Below are 24,547 nucleotides of genomic sequence, written 5' to 3'. Positions count from 1 at the left end.
TTTGAGAGGAACAGGCCTTGTATCTGAGCCCAACTCAGACACGCTTTTTCTGATTCAGCCATAGCTTTGCTTGGAAACCTGTACGTCATGGCCTTGGCGGGCCCCCAAGCTTCCTCCTAAGCAGTCTGCTATTTTTCCTCTAGCTTACCCAAAATAGCTGGGCAGAGATTTAGTACAGTTGGTATGCTGGTGTTTATAGGCCGAAGTGTTGTCAAGTTTCCTTCTGTGGGCAAGCAGAGGTTCTTGCAGACAGACCAGAACAAAAGGAAAGGTGGTTCTGGCCTTCTGGTTCTGTTTCCTGGGTGAGTTAGAGGTCCCCTTTCCCTCCTCCAAATAAGCCCAGGATCAGACGACCTTTATCAAGTTTAACCTCCCTCCCTATCTTCTCTCATTCTCTGAAAAAATCCTTTTTCCTATTCTGAAGTCCAACTGCTTGGAATTACAGTATATCATGAGTCATATATTTCAACATATTTATTATCTAGAATCCTTCACAGGCAAAACAGGTACAGAAACTTCCTTCTTTCCTGCTGGAGAATTTACAGATATATTATTTCTGGTGCTGCTTAGTCATTAAGTCATATCCAACTCTTTGTAAGCCCATGGGCTATACAGTCCACCAGGCTCCTCTGGCCGTGGGATTTCCCAGGCAAGGATACTAGAGTAGGTTGCCATTTTCTTCTCTGATACTATTTCTAGGTGTTCTATTTTAAAATGCAAAGTCCAACATGTGCAGGGAGAAATGCAAGTGCTAAAGAAAACAGATCCACCCTGAGGAGAAAAGAAATAGATTTGCTAACTCATAAGTCTAGAGACCCTATTTCTTTCCCCATACAGTATTTGAACCTTTATTTTCCCCTTTTGTAGACATGGAGTCCCCCCACCCCGACCCACATTCTTCCCTTTCATGGCCTCTTTCCTACTCAGTGGGTCCCAATAGAATAAGATGGTACAGGTTTCCTCATCTGTTATACCTTCCCCAGTACGTTGCTGCTCCCTTTGAAATTCCTCTTGCTGTTCCCTCAAGCCATGCAGCAGAATAAGATGCAAACTGATGATTTGATCCAGGTTTCACTCTTTGAGAACGCAGTTGTATAAAGCATAGGTCTCTGACATGGAGAAAGAAAAAAGGCAAGAATGAAATTACAGATGACACTCAGGAAGTCTTTCCCAACTTAGAATCCACTGACCTATTCCTGTGGCCACAAGAAGCAGTGCTCCTGTCTCTCTGCTGCTATTTCTCTTGACCAGGGCAGGACTGTGACATGTTCACGCCCTAAGCACTCTACTGGTCCCTTACTTCTTTGTATCATCAGAAACAAAAACAAGAGTAAACCATGAATGATTATTTTATAGTTTTCAGAGTTAGACCAAATTCATATTTATACAAAAGTAAAATCAAGTTCTATCTAGAGCTACTTATGTATGTATGGATCTTTCTGTATCTGCTTCTTTGTTGTTCTATCGCTCAATCATGTCCAACTCTTTGCGATTCCATGGACTGCAATACATCAGGCTTCTCCATCCTTCACCATCTCCCAGAGTTTGCTCAAACTCAAGTCCATTGAGTCGATGATGCCATCAAACCATCTCATCCTCTGTCACCCGCTTCCCCTCCTGCCCAATATTTGCTTTGCTGGCTCTTAATCACTGGGATTTTGAGCATCAGTTTGTGATCTAGCCCTGCCTGAGGCTCTGGATTAGATGCTTGCCCTCTGACTTTACATCTACATGAAATGACTGACCCAACCTGACATGACTCATCCCTGTGGGAAATGTCTCAGGGAAAAGGCAAGGAAAACATTAGAGAGAATCAAACACTAACTCTCTGCCCAGCTGCCAATGTGGTAACTCCCTACTAATGGGATGAAGGCATCAGCAACATTAGGTGTTTACATTTATTTTAAAACACCAGTCTTAAAAGAGAGTTCTTTTGGGCAGGGTGTAAAAACATTTATACTAAACCTTTTATCCCCAGCATTTTTAAGCATTACTTCATTAATCTTCAAAGCAGCTATTTAAGGAAGGTAGGATGATTTCCTCTGCAATTTTATATGTCCTGCTTAATACAAGTAGGAGAGTGTGCAGGATAGCACTGCCAAGATGGGCTCATGATAGTACAGGCTGCCAACCAGAGAAGAGCAGTGTCTCCATGAGCTTCATCTGCCCAAGTCTGTCCATCCATTCTCATCTCCCTAAAACCCTTAGTACCTCCTTTAGGGCTACATCTCATCTACAGGAGCTTCCTATCACCCCTTGATCCTCACTCAGTTCCCATCCAAAATTGCTTATATTTCTAAAATCCCATAACTTTGCCTTTATGTTGAGCAATACTGTATTAATCCGCAAAATGTCTCTGAGCTAAACGTTACACAGTTAGCATGCCCTAACATTTCCCAGTTCTATTTATATTTTGACAAAGAACTTAGGAAGATCTTAATACAAATATAATAAAATTAATAATATTTTAAGCAGAGGAATCTGGTGAGTTCCCCTTAAAAGACATTAGGCTTTAGTAGGTTTCACCTAATTGTTGAGTCTGTCCAGTGGACAAGTAAGCTAATAGATAGGAATGAAACTTAACCACCACTCACTCTTATCATCTAAAAAAGGTGTATGTGTATATATGTGTGTACCCCTTTAAGAGTACTACTTTCCAGGTCTCTACTTCCGCTCTTTTACCTTCATCAATATATAAGTTCTCTGTGCTTTCCTTAACTTTTAGATTTTAGATACTAGCTTGCATTTCAGATATGCTCTCTATTATTTTGTGTAGGGGATACCTGAAACTCTGTGCTTCCATCTTTAAGAAAATGAACTAATCCACAACAGTTCTGGAAGGTTTAGCAGCATCAGAAATATTACATCCTTACTGTAACCATTTAGGAGTATTAGCTTCAAGAGAGAATTATCCTTACCATTTATTGGTTTCTGTGTGACTTCCTCTCTAAAAGAGTACTAATTCTTATTAAATCTTTTTCATACTTACTGAGATTTTTCCTCAGTGGTACAATTCAATTTTATTTAGCTGACCAGACAATGTGGCTTGTCAAAGGCAGAGCTTGGCTCCCAGTGTATTCTATCTAAAACATTACTTAGACCATAGTTGTCCTGAGTATACAAGGGGGACTGCTTCTAGGAACCCTCTTACCAAATTCCAGGGATACTCAAGGCCCTTATATAAAATGACACAGCATTTACATATAACCTAGTGCTGCACTCAATATGCCAGCAAATTTGGAAAACTCAACAGTAGCCACCGAACTGGAAAAGGTCAGTTTTATTCCAATCCCAAAGAAAGGCAACGACAAAGAATGCTCAAACTACCGCACAACTGCACTCATCTCACACGCTAGTAAAGTAATGCTCAAAATTCTCCAAGTCAGGCTTCAGCAACATGTGAACCGTGAACTTCCAGATATTCAAGCTGGTTTTAGAAAAGGCAAAAAAACCAGAGATCAAATTGCCAACATCCGCTGGATCATCGAAAAAGCAAGACGGTTCCAGAAAAACATCTATTTCTGCTTTATTGACTATCCCAAAGCCTTTGACTGTATGGATCACAACAAACTGTGGAAAATTCTTCAAGAGATGGGAATACCAAACCACCTGACCTGCCTCTTGAGAAACCTGTATGCAGGTCAGGAAGCAATAGTTAGAACTGGACATGGAGCAACAGACTGGTTCCAAATAGGAAAAGGAGTACATCAAGGCTGTATATTGTCACCCTGCTTATTTAACTTATATGCAGAGTACATCATGAGAAACGCTGGGCTGGAAGAAGCACAAGCTGGAATCAACACTGCCAAGAGAAATATCAGTAACCTCAGATATGCAGATGACACCACCCTTATGGCAGAAAGTGAAGAAGAACTAAAGAGGCTCTTGATGAAAGTCAAAGAGGAGAGTGAAAAAGTTAGCTTAAAGCTTAACATTCAGAAAACTAAGATCACGGCATCCAGTCCCATCACTTCATGGCAGATAGATGGGGAAACAGTGGAAACAGTGGCTGACTTTATTTTTCTGGGCTCCAAAATCACTGAAGATGGTGATTGCAGCCATGAAATTTAAAGACGCTTACTCCTTGGAAGGAAAGTTATGACCAACCTAGACAGCATATTAAAAAGCAGAGACATTACTTTGCCAACAAAGGTCCGTCTAGTCAAAGCTGTGGTTTTTCCAGTGGTCATGTGTGGATGGACGAATTGATGCTTTTGAGCTGTGGTGTTGGAGAAGACTCTTGAGAGTCCCTTAGACTGCAAGGAGATCCAACCAGTTAATCCTAAAGGAGATCAGTCCTGCGTGTTCATTGGAAGGACTGATGTTGAAGCTGAAACTCCAATACTTTCACCACCTCATGCGAAGAGCTGACTCATATAAGCAAGGTGAAAAGACAGCCCTCAGATTGGGAGAAAATAATAGCAAATGAAGCAACAGACAAAGGATTAATCTCAAAAGTATACAAGCAACTCCTGCAGCTCAATTCCAGAAAAATAAATGATCCAATCAAAAAATGGGCTAAAGAACTAAACAGACATTTCTCCAAAGAAGACATACAGATGGCTAACAAACACATGAAAAGATGCTCAGCATCACTCATTATTAGAGAAATGCAAATCAAAACCACAATGAGGTACCATTACACGCCAGTCAGGATGGCTGCTATCCAAAAGTCTACAAGCAATAAATGCTGGAGAGGCTGTGGAGAAAAGGGAACCCTCTTACACTCTTGGTGGGAATGCAAACTAGTACAGCCGCTATGGAGAACAGTGTGGAGATTCCTTAAAAAACTGGAAATAGAACTGCCATATGACCCAGCAATCCCACTCCTGGGCATACACACTGAGGAAACCAGATCTGAAAGAGACACGTGCACCCCAGTGTTCATCGCAGCACTGTTTATAATAGCCAGGACATGGAATCAACCTAGATGCCCATCAGCAGACAAATGGATAAGGAAGCTGTGGTACATATACACCATGGAATATTACTCAGCCATTAAAAAGAATTCATTTGAATCAGTTCTAATGAGATGGATGAAACTGGAGCCCATTATACAGAGTGAAGTAAGCCAGAAAGATAAAGAACATTACAGCATACTAACACATATATATGGAATTTAGAAATATGGTAATGATAACCCTATATGCAAAACAGAAAAAGAGACACAGATGTACAGAACAGACTTTTGGACTCTGTGGGAGAAGGCGAGGGTGGGATGTTTCACAAGAACAGCATTGAAACATGTATATTATCTAGGGTGAAACAGATCACAAGCCCAGGTTGGGTGCATGAGACAAGTGCTCGGGCCTGGTGCACTGGGAAGACCCAGAGGGATCGGGTAGAGAGGGAGGTGGGAGGGGGGATTGGGATGGGGAATACATGTAACTCCATGGCTGATTCATGTCACTGTATGACAAAAACCACTACAATATTGTAAAGTAATTAGCCTCCAACTAATAAAAATAAATGAAAAAAAATAAAGGAGATCAGTCCTGTGTGTGGAAGGACTGATGCTGAAGCTGAAACTCCAATTCTTTGGCCACCTGATGCTAAGAGCTGACTCATTGGAAAAGACCCTGATGCTGGGAACGATTGAGGGCAGGAGGAAAAGGGGACAACAGAGGATGAGATGGTTGGATGGCATCACCGACTCGATGGACATGAGTTTGGGTGGACTCCGGGAGTTTGTGATGGACAGGGAGGCCTGGCGTGCTGCGGTTCATGGGGTCGTAAAGAGTCAGACACGACTGAATGACTGAACTGAACTGAACTATGCATATCCTCCATACACTTTAAACCACGTCTAGAATACTTACAATACCTAATACAGTGTGAATACTGTGCAAATAGTTGTCAGTAAATATAAATACTGTGTATACTGTGGCCAGTGCACAGCAAATTCACATTTTGCTTTTTAACTTTTCTGAATTTTTTTCAAATATTTTTGATCTGTGGTTGGTTGATTCTGCAGATGCAGAAGTTGAGGATATGGAAGGCTGTTTATGTATATCAGAAACTACGTTAGCAACTAACATTTTACCTTAATCAATCAGCTAACATTTACATAATGACAGCTCTGTTGACATGCCAAACTCCCTATGCAATTTTCATACAAAGATACCAGCTAATCCAAGAGGATTCCTTCAAGGACAGTTTGAGAGAAAATATACCTTAGATTAACCTAAGAAAAAAATCAAGCCCCCACCAAGAGCAGATTTCTGGGAGGAATGAAATGTAGGATGAAAAACAGCTTCTCAATAGCTTGTCTATTGTTCAATATTGTACCTCTAACATTTTTTCAAAGATGAAATTCTAAGTTGGCTTCCATGGTTTTATTCAGATGAATAAAAATGTCTCCAGTGCTCAGCACCGTGCCTGAGACACAAAGATGCTCGGCAAAGATTTTCTGGGGGGTAAAAAAATGAGTAGAAAAACACTCGAGTGTCAAATATTATTCATTTTCGGACTATCCTCCATGTATATTACCCAAACCTCGGCTTTTTTCCATTAGAGGAAATCATCAGCAGTTGGCAATAGTTTAATTATATTTAAGGATATATACAAAAACATAAAATCTATGTTCATAAAACATGAGCCAAAAAACATCAAACTGCATAAATATGGCCATTCTCAACTGCCCTCCATTTCCTTCTTAAGCACCACTTAAATGTTCCCTTATTGCCAATTCCAGATATGTGTCTTAAATAAGTAATAAGATAATTAGCCCTGAAGTACACACACTCAACAGGCCAAATATTAAAATAAAACGAGACCTTAGGGGAAAAAATGCATTATATAAAGAAATCACGAAAATCCAGTAGAGAGTGAAATAAGCTGACTTTAGGGCAGGACTGAAACAGACAAGTACATTGTGTGGTCTCCATGATTCTACTTCAGCACAAAAATTTCTGGACAGAGCAGGGACTGTCAGAGAGATCTGGAGACCTGGGACCTAGCTGAAATGTAAAGCTAAGTAGCCATGTGGGCCTGAGCATGTGATAGACTCCAGTCTGATTTTTTGTTTTGTTGCACACTGTAGACACTAGTAAATATTTAGCCCAACTTCCCTCATCTGGAAAAATGATCATATCAAAAATCCTTGCACGAACTAGTAGTATGCATGGATTCTGAGATTTTAGGTTTCACTACATGAAACCAGAGACTACAATTAGAAAGGAAGAAAATTGTTAGGAAACTGTTTTCTGAAATTTATCGATCATTTCAGAACACTAGGTCCATTCAAGAATTAAAACAAAAGTCTCCCACTTTTCCCATCTCCATAATATGTCATAGTGAAAGTCGTTCAGTCGTGTCCGCCTCTGTGCAATCCCATAGACTATAACCTGCCAAGCTCCTCCGTCCATGGGATTTTCCAGGCAAGACTACTGGAGTGGGTTGCCATTTCCTTCTCCAGGGGTTCTTCCTGATCCAGGGATTGAACCCAGGTCTCCCACAATGCAGACAGACTCTTTACTATCTGAGCATAATATGTCATGTGCACTGAAAATTAGAGTATTTTTTAATTTTAAGATAGCACACGGGCTTCGTTTCATATTTTGACTTGAGGTTGATCCTCTCATGAGAACCAGTGTTGGAAGCCCTGCCATAGCTTAGCAATGAATAGGTCAGGCTAGACACTAACCTCAGTTCGCATACATCTTAGAGACATATGACTTCAAGTGACTCAGCTGAATAGAGACTAGGACCAAAGTGAAAGTGTTAGTCACTCAGTCGTATCCGACACTTCATGGACTGTAACCTACCGGGCACCCCTGTCCATGGAATTTTCCAGGGAAGAATACTTGAGTGGGTAGCCATTCCCTTCTCCAAGGGATCTTCCTGACCCAGGGATGGAACCTGGGTCTCCAGGACTGCAGGTAGATTCTTTACCATCTGAGCCACCAGACACAATCTAGAACCATTTAAACCTAACTATTACATAACTATTTCTTGTCCTCCTCCTGCATGCCTGGTCCACCACCTTAGAGTATTCAGAGGTGAATGTGACATAAGTCTCCCATCAGAGTTCATAGTCTTCACAGTTCATCTGAAGAAGTAAACAGAGAAAATGTACAATAGTACATACAAGAGGCATCTCAGTCTACTGGAGCAAGGAGAGGCAGCATCTAAGATGAGGTCTGAAGGCCACCTGGAATAGGGTAAAGTTACAAGAACTTGGGGAAGAGTGACCCAAGCTGTGACCCAAACCTGGTGGAACAGGACGTCCAATGTTGGGCATCACCGGCGCAGCACCAGAAAATGGAGCAGTGCTTCTCTGCCTGGGTGTGATGTTCTTCCCACCTGCAGGGTCCCACCTAGAGGGACTGCTAAATATGCACATTTTTAGACTCTTCCTTAGCCTGGCTAACGCAAAATTTATCGTAGGTGTATCCCAGAGTTCCGAATTACAAAAGTTCATCAAATGATTTGTGCTGAAAGCTGAGGTTTGAGAAGCACGGCAATAGCAAGCAGTCCCTTCATGCAACGTTCAAGAGCTGAAGATGGTCACAGATGTGGCACAGGAAGATGGTCAGCAACAGAGAAACTTGAGTGATTTCTCAGTCATCAGGTTGGAGTTTTGGAACAAATTCAAGGTGTACAGAAAAAGAAACTCCACTCCTGGAAAAACCATCAAGCCAGGATTTCACCACAGAAGGAAACATCAGCATTTGGAGACCAGAACAGACAGAGCCAGACTAAGTCACAAGAATAAACAAAGAGTTTAAATAGTAACTAGATCTTAAGGTTGGAGAAGAACTGGCAGGTATGGGTGACCTCATGCTGAGTTCCAGAATGCTGGGCCTGGTCTGTGTTGAGGAATCAAAAGGACTGTGCACATGTGCACCCATGATGAAAGAGTTTCTGAAACTGATAAATCAGGCAGGCCCATGTATCCTGGAAATATGATATAGTGTAGTGCACTAGGTATATTATAACTTAATATTCTAATAACAGTCATTGAATCCCTTTGCCCCATTATCATTCTCAGTGCTTATATTTATACGGCTCTCAATATTTCAACATTCTTCTCCTTCATAGTTAGATGGAATCCATTCATATTCCTAACCAGACATAAATCTTACATTGAGGTGTCCTCTGGCAGGATTAGAGAACCAGTTTTTTGATATCTGAGATCAACACAAGTGTGTGACTGTAGTTTGGAATCACCAATCAATGCTGGCCTTTCTAGTGTAAAACAATCAAAATCCCGTTATTCAAAGAACTTTTGACCTAATCTGCATTTAGAGGGTAATTAATTTCACTTGTTCCTAAATGACTAGCAGTTTCTACAGGTCATGGGATCAGTTAAAGTATAATATAACTATGAAAAGTGAAAGTCACTCAGTCATGTCTGACTCTTTTTGACCCATAGTCCATGGAATTTTCTAGGCCAGAATACTGGAGTGGGTAGCCTTTCCCTTCTCTAGAGGATCTTCCCATCCCAGGGATCGAACCCAGGTCTCCTGCATTGCAGGCAGAATCTTTACCATCTGAGACACTAGAGAAACCCAAATCGGTAGCTGATAATAATTATGAGCGATAACAAAAAGCACCAGCTATGTTCCATTATGTTCACAGTTCCAAGACTAGTGTTCATGTTCTTAGCATACCAGGCTGGCTGACTTTCAACCACTTTCAATATTCATGGTGGTTCTAATCAAAAAATGTATGATACCCTCTTAAACTAGATTTTTTAAAGAAATAAAGTATATGATATGGGCTTTGGAATCAAAAACATCTGATTTAATTTCACCTGCACTGATTAATGTGTGTGATCTTGGGGAAATTATCTATCTCCAAGATCTTTATCAGTAAAATGAGGATATTAGTAATACCTAGCTGTCTAGATCTAAGTGCTTTAGAGATTAATTGTCAATGTTGCAAAAAATTGGACACAACTTAGTGACTGAACAGTAACAGAATTTATAAGAGCATTTGATAAGTTTATCATTATCATTCTTGCTTCTATTGTTATTCAGGCCACTCCAGCCTATAAGAACTGTGAGGTCACGTTCATAGGAATCACCTATGTTTTACTGGAATCTGTCTCCCTTTGAGAATGCAAGATATCTCACAGGTTTCCCCTTGAAACTTCCAAGGAAATGTTTCCTATTCCGATGATCAAGTGCAACCAGCCATAACATTCTTCCTAGCCCTGAGTTACATACATCTCAGGCCTATGGCTTGAGGAGACCACTGTCACTGTTGCTGCTAAGAGGGCTTCTGTCTGAGCCTAAGATGTTGCCTTCTGATACTCTCAAAGCTCCAGTGCACTGAAGCCCCAACGATGTCACACACTGTCACTGGAAGCAGTGACATCCACAGTAGATTTATGAGAATAAGTTTACCTGTATGGAGTGTGCAGCCCCACCCTCCAAACCATTCACCTGCAGCTCCACGCCCTAAGCCAAGGAAACTATATGTGAAAGAAATCCCAAGCTATCCTTCACCCCCACCTGCTTCCAAGCACCTTTCACCAACTCTCTCCAAATCAACCTGCTAATAAACCATGATTACTGGAAGATAGTATAACAGTGATTACTGAAAGATAGTACAGTTCGGTCGTTAAAGGCAAAGGGATCTGAGGCAGATGACTTTGGTTTAAAGGGAAAATGACAGCCCCTGTGTCCCTCGGTTTTGCTTTTCAGCAATAAAACTCATATAATAATAGAACTTAATTCACACAGATTTGGCGGGGGGTAGGGGAGCTAAACGAGATGAAGTATGTGAAAGACAGCACAGCGCCCTGCACACGGCATTGGCTTGGTAAATGGTAGCAGCATCAGCTGTCACTCCATTTCAGGGAGCCACACGTTATTTACTGAACGTTTGCAACCCTCCTAAATCAGCTTTTGAAATCTGATTCCCAATGTCATAGTATTTGGAGGTGGGGTCTTTTGGAGACAGGTCATGAAAGCGGAACCCTCCTGAATGGTATTAGTGCCTTTATAAGAAGAGGCCACAGCACTAATATGCCCTCTCTCGACTGCACTGAGGATACAAATCGACAGTCTGCAATCTGGAAGAGGACTCTCGCTAGAACCCAACAATGCTGACATCCGATCTAGAACACCCCAGTCTCCAGAACTATGAGAAATAAACGTTCATAGTTTATGCCACCCCGCCTATGGTAATTAGTTACAGCAGCCCAAATTGACTGAGACACGACAGTTTAAGACAAAACTAAGAATTCTTCTTTGACTAACAGAATCACAATTGTTTATATTCTTAAAGGGTTGTTTGTTTTCCTTTTAACAGTTACCATGGGCTCATTAGCTGTTGGGATAAAAAACCCTTTAAGTATGAGAAAAATGATATGGAACTTTTTTCACAACCAATAACCAATTATATCCTATGTAAGGTTAATATATCAGATTTACAAATGATGCATTCTTCATTTTATATAAGCTTGCCACCCAGCAGATTAGTTGAAGACTATGACACATTGATTTAATTAGTTTTTATAACCATTGTTCCCCAGAATTATTCCCTTGTTGAAAAATTGATCCACAAAATATGTTCACATCAATACATATTAAAGTAGTTTAACCCATCGTAATAACATTTGTGTAACATCTAAAAATACAAGATGTTATTTCACTTTTGCAACTTAATTTCATTTTCATAACAACCATGTAAGCAAATTATAGCAAATATTGTTTCTATGTTATAGATAAAGAAAGCTCAGAGAGGGTAGGTAAATTGGACATGTCACACAGCAGGTAATGACAAAGTCAGTACCTGAAACTAAGACTTCCCAAATTCTATACCAATGCTTGTTTACTGTAAAAGCATTGGATAAAATTGTTTTCTTTGATTGATTTTGTTATATATGCATTTTGGCATGTCAGTTCATTACCATCCATTCTGCCCAATTCACTTACCTTTAAAAAGAATCCATTCTACCATGTGTCCCAACATGATGTTAAGCATCATCAGGATTACTTATCTTTCTCTGACCTCTCTTTTGAGTTTTCCAACTAGGAAAGATTCTGGGCAAAGAGAACCCAGAAAGCAATTTAAAGTGAAGTGAAAGTGAAAGTTGCTCAGTCGTGTTCAGCTCATTGCAACCCCATGGACTATACAGTCCATGGGATTCTCCAGGCCAGAATACTGGAGTGGGTAGCCTTTCCCTTCTCCAGGGGATCTTCCCAACCCAGGGATCAAACCGAGGTCTCCCACATTGCAGGCAGATTCTTTACCAGCTGAGCCACAAGGGAAGACTGAGAATACTGGAATGAGTAGCCAATCCCTTCTCCAGCAGATTTTCCTGACCCAGGGATCCAACCCGGGTCTTCTGCATTGCAGGCGGCTTCTTCACCGACTGAGCTATGAGCAAAGCCCAATTTAGGGAAGAGTCAAAACCATGAATACCTTCACTGGGTTCACTGGAGACGGGTTTCACTAGGTTTTCTGAGGCTCTGAGGGACCTGTGAGAAAACACAGTATTGAGGATGGGAACTAAGACAGCTTCACAAAACGTTTTCTTCCTTCCTCCAAACTTTCATTCGATCCATGGTTCCCAACTCTAGTTGCATCTTAGAAATAACTAAGGAGCTTTCCCAAAACCCCAAAGCCTGAGCCCCCACCCAGACCACTTAAGTCAGAATATCTAGAGAGAGGAGGGGCCAGGATACAGGTAGTTTACAGAAGTTCACAGATGTTTCCAGTGTGCAGCCAGGGTTTAAGAACGAGATCACTGGGCTCAATACCACATCTCAAGCACGATGATAAACTGGGGAACCAGAGTGGCTCTTAGAATAAGCACCCACTGCTGCTGTGGAGAAGGGCAGAGACCTTCTAATAATGAAAATATGGTGCTGTGGCTGGTCCAGTGGCAAAACTGGACCCTGGGTCAATAGACAGCCAGATCCAGACTCCTCATATCAGTCCCAGCAGCGAGTGCTGAAATAACATGAAACCCTTTCCTCACCCGGGTGAAGCTCTCCATTTCCATATGTGCTTTATTGTTTCTAGACATTATGGATTAGCCTATTCCCAACTCTCACTGTGCCTTGTGATTATGCTGTTAATGTCACTAGGGCTTTGTTTATTAGGGTGCATGGTCCATTACCAAAAAAAGAAGAAATCATTCAAAATTTATCCTTCAGAAAAGAATCTGGAAACATAAAACGTAAAAATTTGATCCCCATTTTATATATATCCTATTTTAACTCTCTGAAATCTCTTTTAGACTGGATCATTTTGTGAGTTAAAATCAAAATCAGTCTTAATTACAGATATTAAAAGTTAAATAAATAAGCATAACAAGAAAAATAAATATAACAAAAAAAAATAACTGACACTGGCTTTAGCAGTGTATTTCATTTAAAACTCCTATTCTCTCATTGCTGTAACTGCTGATATTCACAATAGAACTGAGATCACAGCATTTATTGACCCTTATTTAATCTTAAAATAAGTGACCCGTTGCTTTTTGCACCAAAATTCACATATGGGAAAAATCCTAACTTTGCCCTTAATTTATATGACTTAAAATATTTTAGTGTAAAATCATTCTTTATGTATTTGCAGTATATTTCAGAAGATATAGTCTTTCTGCCACTAAGCTGAATTTGTTCCCTCTGCCCTGATAAAAATACAAGTTATAGATTTAAGAATCTCCATAGGAATTCTTTAACTTTGTATCAACAGACAAAGAAATCATTCTTGAAATACATCTGATGACATGATAGACTGGTAAAGTCAAATCTCTCCAGAAGCAAAAATTAACTATGATTACTTGATGTAAGACATCACTCAAACCAATCAAATGTTATTTTGGGAAATCATAAATTTATATCCAGCGTCAGTTTGTCACTCATTAAGTTCTTATAAGAATGATTAGGAAATTATCTTAATAAGTAAACGTTAGTCTTAACCTCTTCTTAGTTTGATGGCTTAAAAAATAAGTTTATATCAATCCATTGAGTCCTGCTAAAAGTCTCATCCTGCTTGAAGAGTTATTTATTCTAGTATTAATAAACTTTATCCAGGATTGACAAGGAAATTCCTGCATTGCTTCATTCTGCAACAGATTTGCCTACCCTGTGTTAGGAAAGCTTTCAAAATATGATTTGATAATTATTATTAATAAATATTTACTAGGTACCTACTATGTTCCAGGCACTATGTGTGGTACTTGAAATATGTGCAAAGCTCATCATCTAAAAGTGCTCCCATCCACAGAAACTCCAGGAGCAGATTGCAGTCTTGCCAAGGTGTCGTTTCAGTGACTGACATGGATCACCACCTCCAGCAGTCAACAATGACAGCAGGCAAAGCTGCTTAAAAGGGAGTTACTTATCCTGCAGCTGTATTTTGCTTGTCACTCTTTGAAAGATGCTTACTTTGAAGATCTCGATTATGTGGAATAGAGGAACAGAGAGGTTCCTATAAATTGAGAAACAGAGAGGTTTTAGAGCTACAAGTGAATCACCTTGTTGGTAGCTCAGAGATCACAGACGACAGAAATATAGTGGGGAAAAGTATGAAAAGGATTCTATGAAGTTGATGATAAAGGAGTCAATTTCTTCCCCAATAAACTTTTTTTAAGTACTACTGCAAGAATAGAACCAAAGAGTGTCCTTTCATTGCCCAAAGGAAGAAAGATCTAATCAATGGATATTCTCCCTTGTTAAGGTATCACAATGATTAGTTCTAGTAACGTCTACTTTTCAATACAAAGTATGCACCACTTAGATTTGCTTTTAAATTACTCCCAAAATAATTGCCTCCATTACTCACTTTCATCTTAATTGAACCTAAGGCAGGAAAAAAAAAAAAACACCTTAGAAATATCATTGATCATTTATCAATTCCCAAAAATGATAATAGCAAACTTTCTCGGATTGACTCTTAGGTTTTGTTCATCAGTATTTTACAGAATGTTTGAATGAGGCTAGGGGTTTTATATCTGCAGTGATTTCCTTATTTTCCATTAAAATCATGTAAAAATGGTGATATAATTCAAATTTCATCCAATTTATTATGTTTTAAATATTTTCTACATGAAGACAATGAACAGGTATGATCAATGAAAATGTCTAAAAATAGGGCCAAGGCTAACATCTCTTAATTTAGCCTAATCTACCTAAATTACAGTAAAACCTCATTTATTTGAACTTCATTAATTTTAAATGTGACAAATCTATATGGCATTTGGCTGAAGTTGACCTGTGAAGTTAGATGTAGAATAGAACACCAGTTTACCACTTGCTACAAGAATTGGTTAAATTCTCTAAGCCTCCATTTACTTATCTGGAAAATGGGGACAGCCTCTCATCTATTTTTACTTTCTCTTTTCACTCATACTGTTAATATTCTATCCAGTCCTCATACGTCTTCTGCATAAAATAATACAAAGCCTTCTAACTGAACCTTCTGCTTTCATTCTTGCCCACCCAAGCCCTCAAAATTACAGGCTATGAATTACACAGAGACCATTGTGACTTTTAAAATCTAAGTCATAGGGCTGGCACCAGACATGGGCTGGCCGGCCCCACCTCTAGAGGTTGTGCAGCCAGTCATGCCAGGAGGTGGTGCCATCCAAGGGGTCAGCAGCCACTGTGAGAGGCAGGGCCCGGAAGCCAGTGGAGCCAGGAGCCAGCCCTGCCTGCCAGCAGCCCTCAGCAGCTGGCCCTGCACCAACAGAAGTACCTGCACAGTCCACGTAAGGGCCCCTCTTAGAGCATAAGATTGTGCTTCTGATCCCCATAGAACATCTGCTACAGAAAGCCACATCTCCAACATCAGCAAGTACAACTGACCTACCTAATGCACAGAAACAGACAGACATTTAGGCCAAAATGAGGAGACAGAGAAATATGTTCCAAATGGAACTGGAGGAATCAACCTGCCTGACTTCAGACTCTACTACAAAGCCACAGTCATCAAGACAGTATGGTACTGGCACAAAGACAGAAATATAGACCAATGGAATAGGATAGAAAGCCCAGAGATAAATCCATGAACCTATGGACACCTTATCTTTGACAAAGGAGGCAAGGATACACAATGGAAAAAAGACAACCTCTTTAACAAGTGGTGCTGGGAAAACTGGTCAACCACTTGTAAAAGAATGAAACTAGAACACTTTCTAACACCGTACACAAAAATAAACTCAAAATGGATTAAAGATCTAAACGTCAGACCAGAAACGATAAAACTCCTAGAGGAGAACATAGGCAAAACACTCTCCGACATAAATCACAGCAAGATCCTCCATGACCCACCTCCTAGAATATTGGAAATAAAAGCAAAACTAAACAAATGGGACCTAATGAAACTTAAAAGCTTTTGCACTACAAAGGAAACTATAAGTAAGGTGAAAAGACAGCCCTCAGATTGGGAGAAAATAATAGCAAATGAAGAAACAGACAAAGGATTAATCTCAAAAATATACAAGCAACTCCTGCAGCTCAATTCCAGAAAAATAAATGACCCAATCAAAAAATGGGCCAGAGAACTAAACAGACATTTCTCCAAAGAAGACATACAGATGGCTAACAAACACATGAAAAGATGCTCAACATCACTCATTATCAGAGAAATGCAAATCAAAACCACAATGAGGTACCATTACACGCCAGTCAGGATGGCTGCTATCCAAAAGTCTACAAGCAATAAATGCTGGAGAGGGTGTGGAGAAAAGGGAACCCTCTTACACTCTTGGTGGGAATGCAAACTAGTACAGCCCGCTATGGAAAACAGTGTGGAGATTTCTTAAAAAACTGGAAATAGAACTGCCATATGACCCAGCAATCCCACTTCTGGGCATACACACTGAGGAAACCAGATCTGAAAGAGACACGTGCACCCCAATGTTCATCGCAGCACTGTTTATAATAGCCAGGACATGGAAGCAACCTAGATGCCCATCAGCAGATGAATGGATAAGGAAGCTGTGGTACATATACACCATGGAATATTACTCAGCCGTTAAAAGGAATTCATTTGAATCAGTTCTAATGAGATGGATGAAACTGGAGCCCATTATACAGAGTGAAGTAAGCCAGAAAGATAAAGAACATTACAGCATACTAACACATATATATGGAATTTAGAAAGATGGTAACGATAACCCTATATGCAAAACAGAAAAAGAGACACAGATGTACAGAACAGACTTTTGAACTCTGTGGGAGAAGGTGAGGGTGGGATGTTTCAAAAGAACAGCATGTATACTATCTATGGTGAAACAGATCACCAGCCCAGGTGGGATGCATGAGACAAGTGCTCGGGCCTGGTGCACTGGGAAGACCCAGAGGAATCGGGTGGAGAGGGAGGTGGGAGGGGGGATCGGGATGGGGAATACGTGTAAATCTATGGCTGATTCATGTCAATGTATGACAAAACCCACTGAAATGTTGTGAAGTAATTAGCCTCCAACTAATAAAAAAATTAAAAAAAAAAAAATATGTTCCAAATGAAGGAACAAGACCAAATCTTCGAAGATCAACTAAACAAAGTAGAGATAAGCAACCTACCCAAAAACGAGTTCAAGGTAATGACTACAAAGATGCTCACTGAACAAGCATGTTCAGATGCTTGGATGCTAGGATCCTAGCATCCTAAAGATGCTAAGGACAAGAATGGATCACCACAGTGAGGAGTTTAACAAAGAGTTAGAAAATATAAAGAAGACTCAAACAGAACTGAAGAATACTATAACTTAAATAAAAACTACACAAAATGAATCAACAGAAATTTAGGTGATGCAGAGGAATGGAAGAGTAAATTGGAAGACAGAGTAGTAGAAGTCACTCAAGCTGAAGAGAAAAAAAAAATTTTTTTTTAATTTTTAATTTATTTATTTATTTTTTCAGTGGGTTTTGTCATACATTGACATGAATCAGCAATAGATTTACACGTATTCCCCATCCCGATCCCCCCTCTCACCTCCCTCTCCAACCGATTCCTCTGGGTCTTCCCAGTGCACCAGGCCCGAGCACTTGTCTCATGCATCCCACCTGGGCTGGTGATCTGTTTCACCATAGATAGTATACATGCTGTTCTTTTGAAACATCCCACCCTCACCTTCTCCCACAGAGTTCAAAAGTCTGTTCTGTACATCTGTGTCTCTTTTTCTGTTTTGCATATAGGGTTATCATTACCATCTTTCTAAATTCCATATATATGTGTTAGTATCCTGTAATGTTCTTTATCTTTCTGGCTTACTTCACTCTGTATAATGGGCTCCAGTTTCATCCATCTCATTAGAACTGATTCAAATGAATTCCTTTTAACGGCTGAGTAATATTCCATGGTGTATATGTACCACAGCTTCCTTATCCATTCATCTGCTGATGGGCATCTAGGTTGCTTCCATGTCCTGGCTATTATAAACAGTGCTGTGATGAACATTGGGGTGCACGTGTCTCTTTCAGATCTGGTTTCCTCAGTGTGTATGCCCAGGAGTGGGATTGCTGGGTCATATGGCAGTTCTATTTCCAGTTTTTTAAGAAATCTCCACACTGTTTTCCATAGCAGCTGTACTAGTTTGCATTCCCACCAACAGTGTAAGAGGGTTCCCTTTTCTCCACACCCTCTCCAGCATTTATTGCTTGTAGACTTTTGGATAGCAGCCATCCTGACTGGCGTGTAATGGTACCTCATTGTGGTTTTGATTTGCATTTCTCTGATAATGAGTGATGTTGAGCATCTTTTCATGTGTTTGTTAGCCATCTGTATGTCTTCTTTGGAGAAATGTCTGTTTAGTTCTTTGGCCCATTTTTTGATTGGGTCATTTATTTTTCTGGAATTGAGCTTCAGGAGTTGCTTGTATATTTTTGAGATTAATCCTTTGTCTGTTGCTTCATTTGCTATTATTTTCTCCCAATCTGAGGGCTGTCTTTTCACCTTACTTATAGTTTCCTTTGTAGTGCAAAAGCTTTTAAGTTTCATTAGGTCCCATTTGTTTAGTTTTGCTTTTATTTCCAATATTCTGGGAGGTGGGTCATAGAGGATCTTGCTGTGATTTATGTCGGAGAGTGTTTTGCCTATGTTCTCCTCTAGGAGTTTTATAGTTTCTGGTCTTACATTTAGATCTTTAATCCATTTTGAGTTTATTTTTGTGTATGGTGTTAGAAAGTGTTCTAGTTTCATTCTTTTACAAGTGGTTGACCAGCTTTCCCAGCACCACTTGTTAAAGAGGTTGTCTTTTTTCCATTGTGTATCCTTGCCTCCTTTGTCAAAGATAAGGTGTCCATAAGTTCGTGGATTTATCTCTGGGCTTTCTATTCTGTTCCATTGATCTATATTTCTGTCTTTGTGCCAGTACCATACTGTCTTGATGACTGTGGCTTTGTAGTAGAGTCTGAAGTCAGGCAGGTTGATTCCTCCAGTTCCATTCTTCTTTCTCAAGATTACTTTGGCTATTCGAGGTTTTTCATAGCATTACAGGCTCACATCAAGAAACAAGAAAAAAACCAAATAAATAACCTAACTCTACACCTAAAGCAATTAGAGAAGGAAGAAATGAAGAACCCCACGGTTAGCAGAAGGAAAGAAATCCTAAAAATTAGGGCAGAAATAAATGCAAAAGAAACTAAAGAGACCATAGCAAAAATCAACAAAGCTAAAAGCTGGTTTTTTGAAAAAATAAACAAAATTGACAAACCATTAGCAAGACTCATTAAGAAGCAAAGAGAGAAGAACCAAATTAACAAAATTAGAAATGAAAATGGAGAGATCACAACAGACAACACTGAAATACAAAGGATCATAAGAGACTACTACCAGCAGCTCTATGCCAATAAAATGGACAACTTGGATGAAATGGACAAATTCTTGGAAAAGTATAACCTTCCAAAACTGAACCAGGAAGAAATAAAAGATCTTAACAGACCCATCACAAGCAAGGAAATCGAAACTGTAATCAAAAATCTTCCAGCAAAAAAATTTTTTTAAATGAGGACAGTTCAAGAGACCTCGGAGAAAACATCAAATTATAGGGGGTCTCAGAAGGAGGAGAGAGAAATGGGCATAAAACTTAACAGAAGAAACAAAAGCTGAAAATGTCCCTAACCTAAGAAAGGAAACAGACATCCAGGTTCAGGAAACACAGAGAGTCTAAAATAAGATGAACCCAAAGATATCTATACCAAGACACATTATAGTTAACGTGGAAAAGATTAAAGATTAAGAGAAAGACTTACAAGCAGCAAGAGGAAATCAACTGTTTACAAACAGGGAACTCCCATAAGTCTATCTGCTGACTTTTCAGCAGTATTAGAATAGGGAGCAGTATTATATATTCAAAGTGAAGAAAGAAAAAAATCTGCAACCAAGAATAATCTACTTATTCAGATTTAAGGAGAGAGAATGAGTTTTACAGATAGTGAGTGAGTGAATTCGCTCAGTTGTGTCTGACTCTCTGCGACCCCTTGGACTGTAGCCTACAGGCTCCTCCATCCATGGCATTCTCCAGGCAAGAGTACTGGGGAGGGTTGCCATTTCCTTCTCCAGGGGATCTTCCTGACCCAGGGATCAAACCCGGGTCTCCCGCATTGTAGGCAAACGCTTTACCATCTGAGCTACCAGGGGAGTCAGATAAGCAAAAGCTAAAAGAGTTCAGCAGTGCTACATTGGCTTTACAAGAAATGTCAAAGGGACTTCTCTAAATAGAAAAGAAAAAAATACAACTAGAAATATGAAAATTACAAAAGGAAAAATCTGACTGGTAAAGGCAAGCACAGAGTAAAGTAGGTCAACTACTTACAGAGGCAAGTTTTCAGGGATACAAGACTGCCTCAGGAAAAAAACATACTCAAATAAGTGATCTAACTTTATAGGTAAAGGAACTAGAAAAAGAAGAACAAAATTGAAGTTAGTAGAAGGCAATAAATGAAGATCAGAACAAAAATAAATGAAAGAAAACGTAAGTAAAAAAGATTTTTGAAATTTAATTTTTGAAAAATTAAAGAAACCTTTTAACAGATTCACTAAGAAAAGAAAGAGGACCCAAATAAATAAAATCAGAAAGAGAAGTTACAACTGACACCACAGAAACACAAAAGGTCATTAAGAAATGACAAAAACAATAATATAGCCTAAAACATCCCCCAGTGGGGAATCAGGAAGAAATAGAATATATGAAGAGACCTATTACCAGTAATAAAATTGAATCAGGAATTTAAAAAAAAAAAAAAACCAACAAACAAAAGTCCAGGACCAGATGACTTCACAGGTGAACTCTACCAAACACTTAAAGAAAAGTTAATATCTTTCCCAAACTACTTCAAAAAATAAAACTGAAAAGGAAGTTTTCAAACTCATTCCACGAGACCAGCATCAACCTAATAACAAAACCAGATACAGATCAAAAAAAAAAAAATTAAAGACTAATAAAGCTGATGAAAATAGATGGAAAATCCTTCAAAATATCAGCAAAGCAAATTTAACAATACAGTAAAAGGATCACATACCAAAATCAAATAGGAGTAATTCCAGATACACAAGGATGGTTCAATATCCACAAATCAATCAGTGTGATACACCTTAACAAACTGAATAATAAAAATTGTATGATCATCTCAATAGATGCAAAAAAAACTTTTGACAAAAATTCAACATTTATGATTAAAAATACTCAACAAAATGGGTGTAGAAGGAACATATCTCAAACTAATAAAGGCTGTATATGAAAAGCCCACAGCTAACAATATAACATCATACAAATAGTTGTTTTTTTTGAACTGTGGTGTTGGAGAAGACTCTTGAGAGTTTCTTAGACTGCAAGGAGATCCAACCAGTCTATCCTAAAGGAAATCAGTCCTGAATATTCATTGGAAGGACTGATGCTGAAGCTGAAGCTCCAATACTTTGGCCACCTGATACAAGGAACTGACTCCTTGGAGAAGACCCTGATGCTGGAAAAGATCAAAGGCAGGAGGAGAAGGGGATGACAGAGGATGAGATGGTTGGATGGCATTACCGACTCGATGGACATGAGTTTGAGCAAGCTATGGGAGTTGGTGATGGACAGGGAAGCCTGGCATGCTGCAGTCCATGAGGTCACAAAGAGTTGGACATGACTGAATGACTGAACATCACACTCAATGTTCATGGTGAAAAGTTGAAAGAATTTCTTCTACAATCAGTAACAAGGCATGAATGCCCACTTACACTTTTTCCAACAATTGAAACTCTAAGCCTCAGCTATCATACAAGAAAAAGAAATAAAAGGAACCCAAGTTGGAAAGGCAGAAGCAAAACCATCACTGATTACAGATGACATGATACTATATACAGAAAAATCCGAAAGATGCCATCAAAAAACTGTTAGAATAAATGAATTCCATAAAGTTATAGGATACAAAATCAATATACAGAAATCTATTGTGTTTCTACGTGATGACAACAAGCTATCAGAAAGAGAAATTCAGAAAACAATTTCATTTACAATTACATTAAGAAGCAATAAAATAGGGCTTCCCTGGTGGTAGAGTGGATGGGAATCTGCCTGCTAATGCAGGAGACGTGGGTTTGATCCCTGGTCCAGGAAGATTCCACATGCCATGGAGCAACTACGCCAGTGTGCCACAACTACTGACCCTGTGCTCCAAGGCCCATGAGCCACAACTGCTGAGGCTGTGTGCTGCCAACTACTGAAGCACGCACGCCCTCAAGGCTGCCCACAGCGACTTCTGGAGCCCCGGTGCCTACAGCCCGTACGCTCAACAAGAGAAGTTCCCTCCATGAGAAGTCCATGCACCACAACAGAGAGCAGGCCCCACTCTCCACAACTATAGAAAACCAGTGAGTGGCAACGAAGACCCAAGACAACCAAAAATAAATTAGTATAAAATACCTAGGAATAAATCTAACCAAGGAGGTAAAATACATGTACTCAGATAACTATAACACACTGAAAAAACAGAAGACAAACAAATGGAAAGATATATCATGCTCATGGACTGGAAGAATAATTATTGTTAAAATGATCATACTACACAAGGCAAATCACAGTATCAATGGCATTTTTCAAAGTACTAGAACAAATAATGCTAAAATTTGTATGGAAACACAAAAGACCCCAAAGAGCTAAAACAATCTTGAGAAAGAGGAATAAAGGTGGAGATGTCACAAGCCCTGATTTCAAAGTATACTTCAAAGCTACAGTACCCAAGCAATCTACGTGCCCTTAGACAGATATATGGATAAAGATGTGCTACGTACAGACACACACGTGGATAGGCATATTACTCAGCCATTAACAAAAATGAACTCTTGGCACTTGCAACAGCATGGATCGATCTAGAAGGTAAAATGAATGAATAAGATAGAAAGATAAATACATGATCTCACTTACATTTGGAATCTAAAAATCAAAACAAACAAAACAAAAACATACTTATAGATACTGAGAACAAATGGGTAGTTACTATAAGAGAGGGTGGTAAGGAAGCGGGCAAATTAGGCAAAGGGGATTAAAACGTACAAACCCCATATAAAGGAAACATATCTCAACTTAACAAAATCTATTTGTGACACACCCACAGCCAACATAACACTGAACAGTGAAAACCTGAAAGCCTTCCTGCTAAAATCTGGAACAAGACAAGGATGCCCACTCTCACCACTTCTTTTCAACACAGTGTTGGAAGTCCTAGCCACAGCAATCAGGCAAGAAATAAAAAGTATCCAGATTGGAAAGAAAGAGGTAGAACTGTCATTATATGCAGTAGACTTAATAATATATATAGAAGACCCTAAAGATGTCACACAAAAACTACTAGAACTGAAAATTCAGCAAGGTAGCAGGATCCAAGATTAACATGTAGAAACTGGTTGCATTTCTTTACATTAACAATGAAATATCAGAAATAACCCTCACAAGACTTCGGACAATACTACAAAGTTACAGTAATCCAAACAGTGTGGTATTGGCACAAAAACAGATTTCTGGATCAATGGAACCAAATAGAGATTCCAGAAATAAACCCACACACCTAGAAATTAGTCAGTCTTTTAAAAAGGTGGTAAGAGATGGCACTAGAGGTTTAAAAAAAAAAAACCTGCCTGCCAATGCAGGCGACATAAGAGATACAGGTTCAATCCCTAGGTCAGGAAGATCCTCTGGAAGAGGGCATGGTATCCCACACCAGTATTCTTGCCTGGAGAATCCCCTTGGACAGAGGAACCTGGATGGCTGAAGTCCATAGGGTTGCATAGAATTGGACATGACTAAAGCAACTTAGCATGCATACAATGGAGAAAAGACAGTCTTTTCAAAAAGTGATACTGGACAAGTGGGCAGTTCTAACAATGAAGTTAGAACACATCCTCACACCATACACAAAAAATAAACTCAAAATGACTTAAAGATTTAAATATAAAAGATGACACGAGAAACCTCTTAGAAGAGAACATAAGCAAAATATTCTCTGACATATACTAATGTTTTCTTAGGTCAGTCTCCCAAGGCAATAGAAATAAAAACAAAAATAAATAGAACATAATCAAATTTATAAGTTTTTGCACAGCAAAGAAAATCATCAACAAAATGCAATGACAATTTATGGGCTGGAAGAAAATGTTT

At 39.3% G+C, this 24,547-nt stretch overlaps 1 long non-coding RNA gene across 1 annotated transcript in view; it reads right to left on the bottom strand.

Annotated features, from left to right (window-relative positions):
* The window catches only part of LOC122439549, a 322,576-nt gene that overhangs the window by 245,310 nt on the left and 52,719 nt on the right, over window positions 1-24,547 (bottom strand). Inside the window, exon 3 of the long non-coding RNA XR_006268915.1 lies at window positions 12,379-12,434. This is a non-coding gene — a long non-coding RNA (uncharacterized LOC122439549). The remainder of the gene's footprint in view (window positions 1-12,378; window positions 12,435-24,547) is intronic.

The sequence above is a fragment of the Cervus canadensis genome, chromosome 4, assembly GCF_019320065.1.
Source record: "Cervus canadensis isolate Bull #8, Minnesota chromosome 4, ASM1932006v1, whole genome shotgun sequence".
Lineage (NCBI taxonomy): Eukaryota > Metazoa > Chordata > Mammalia > Artiodactyla > Cervidae > Cervus > Cervus canadensis.
This window is presented reverse-complemented; position numbering and strand designations above follow the sequence as displayed.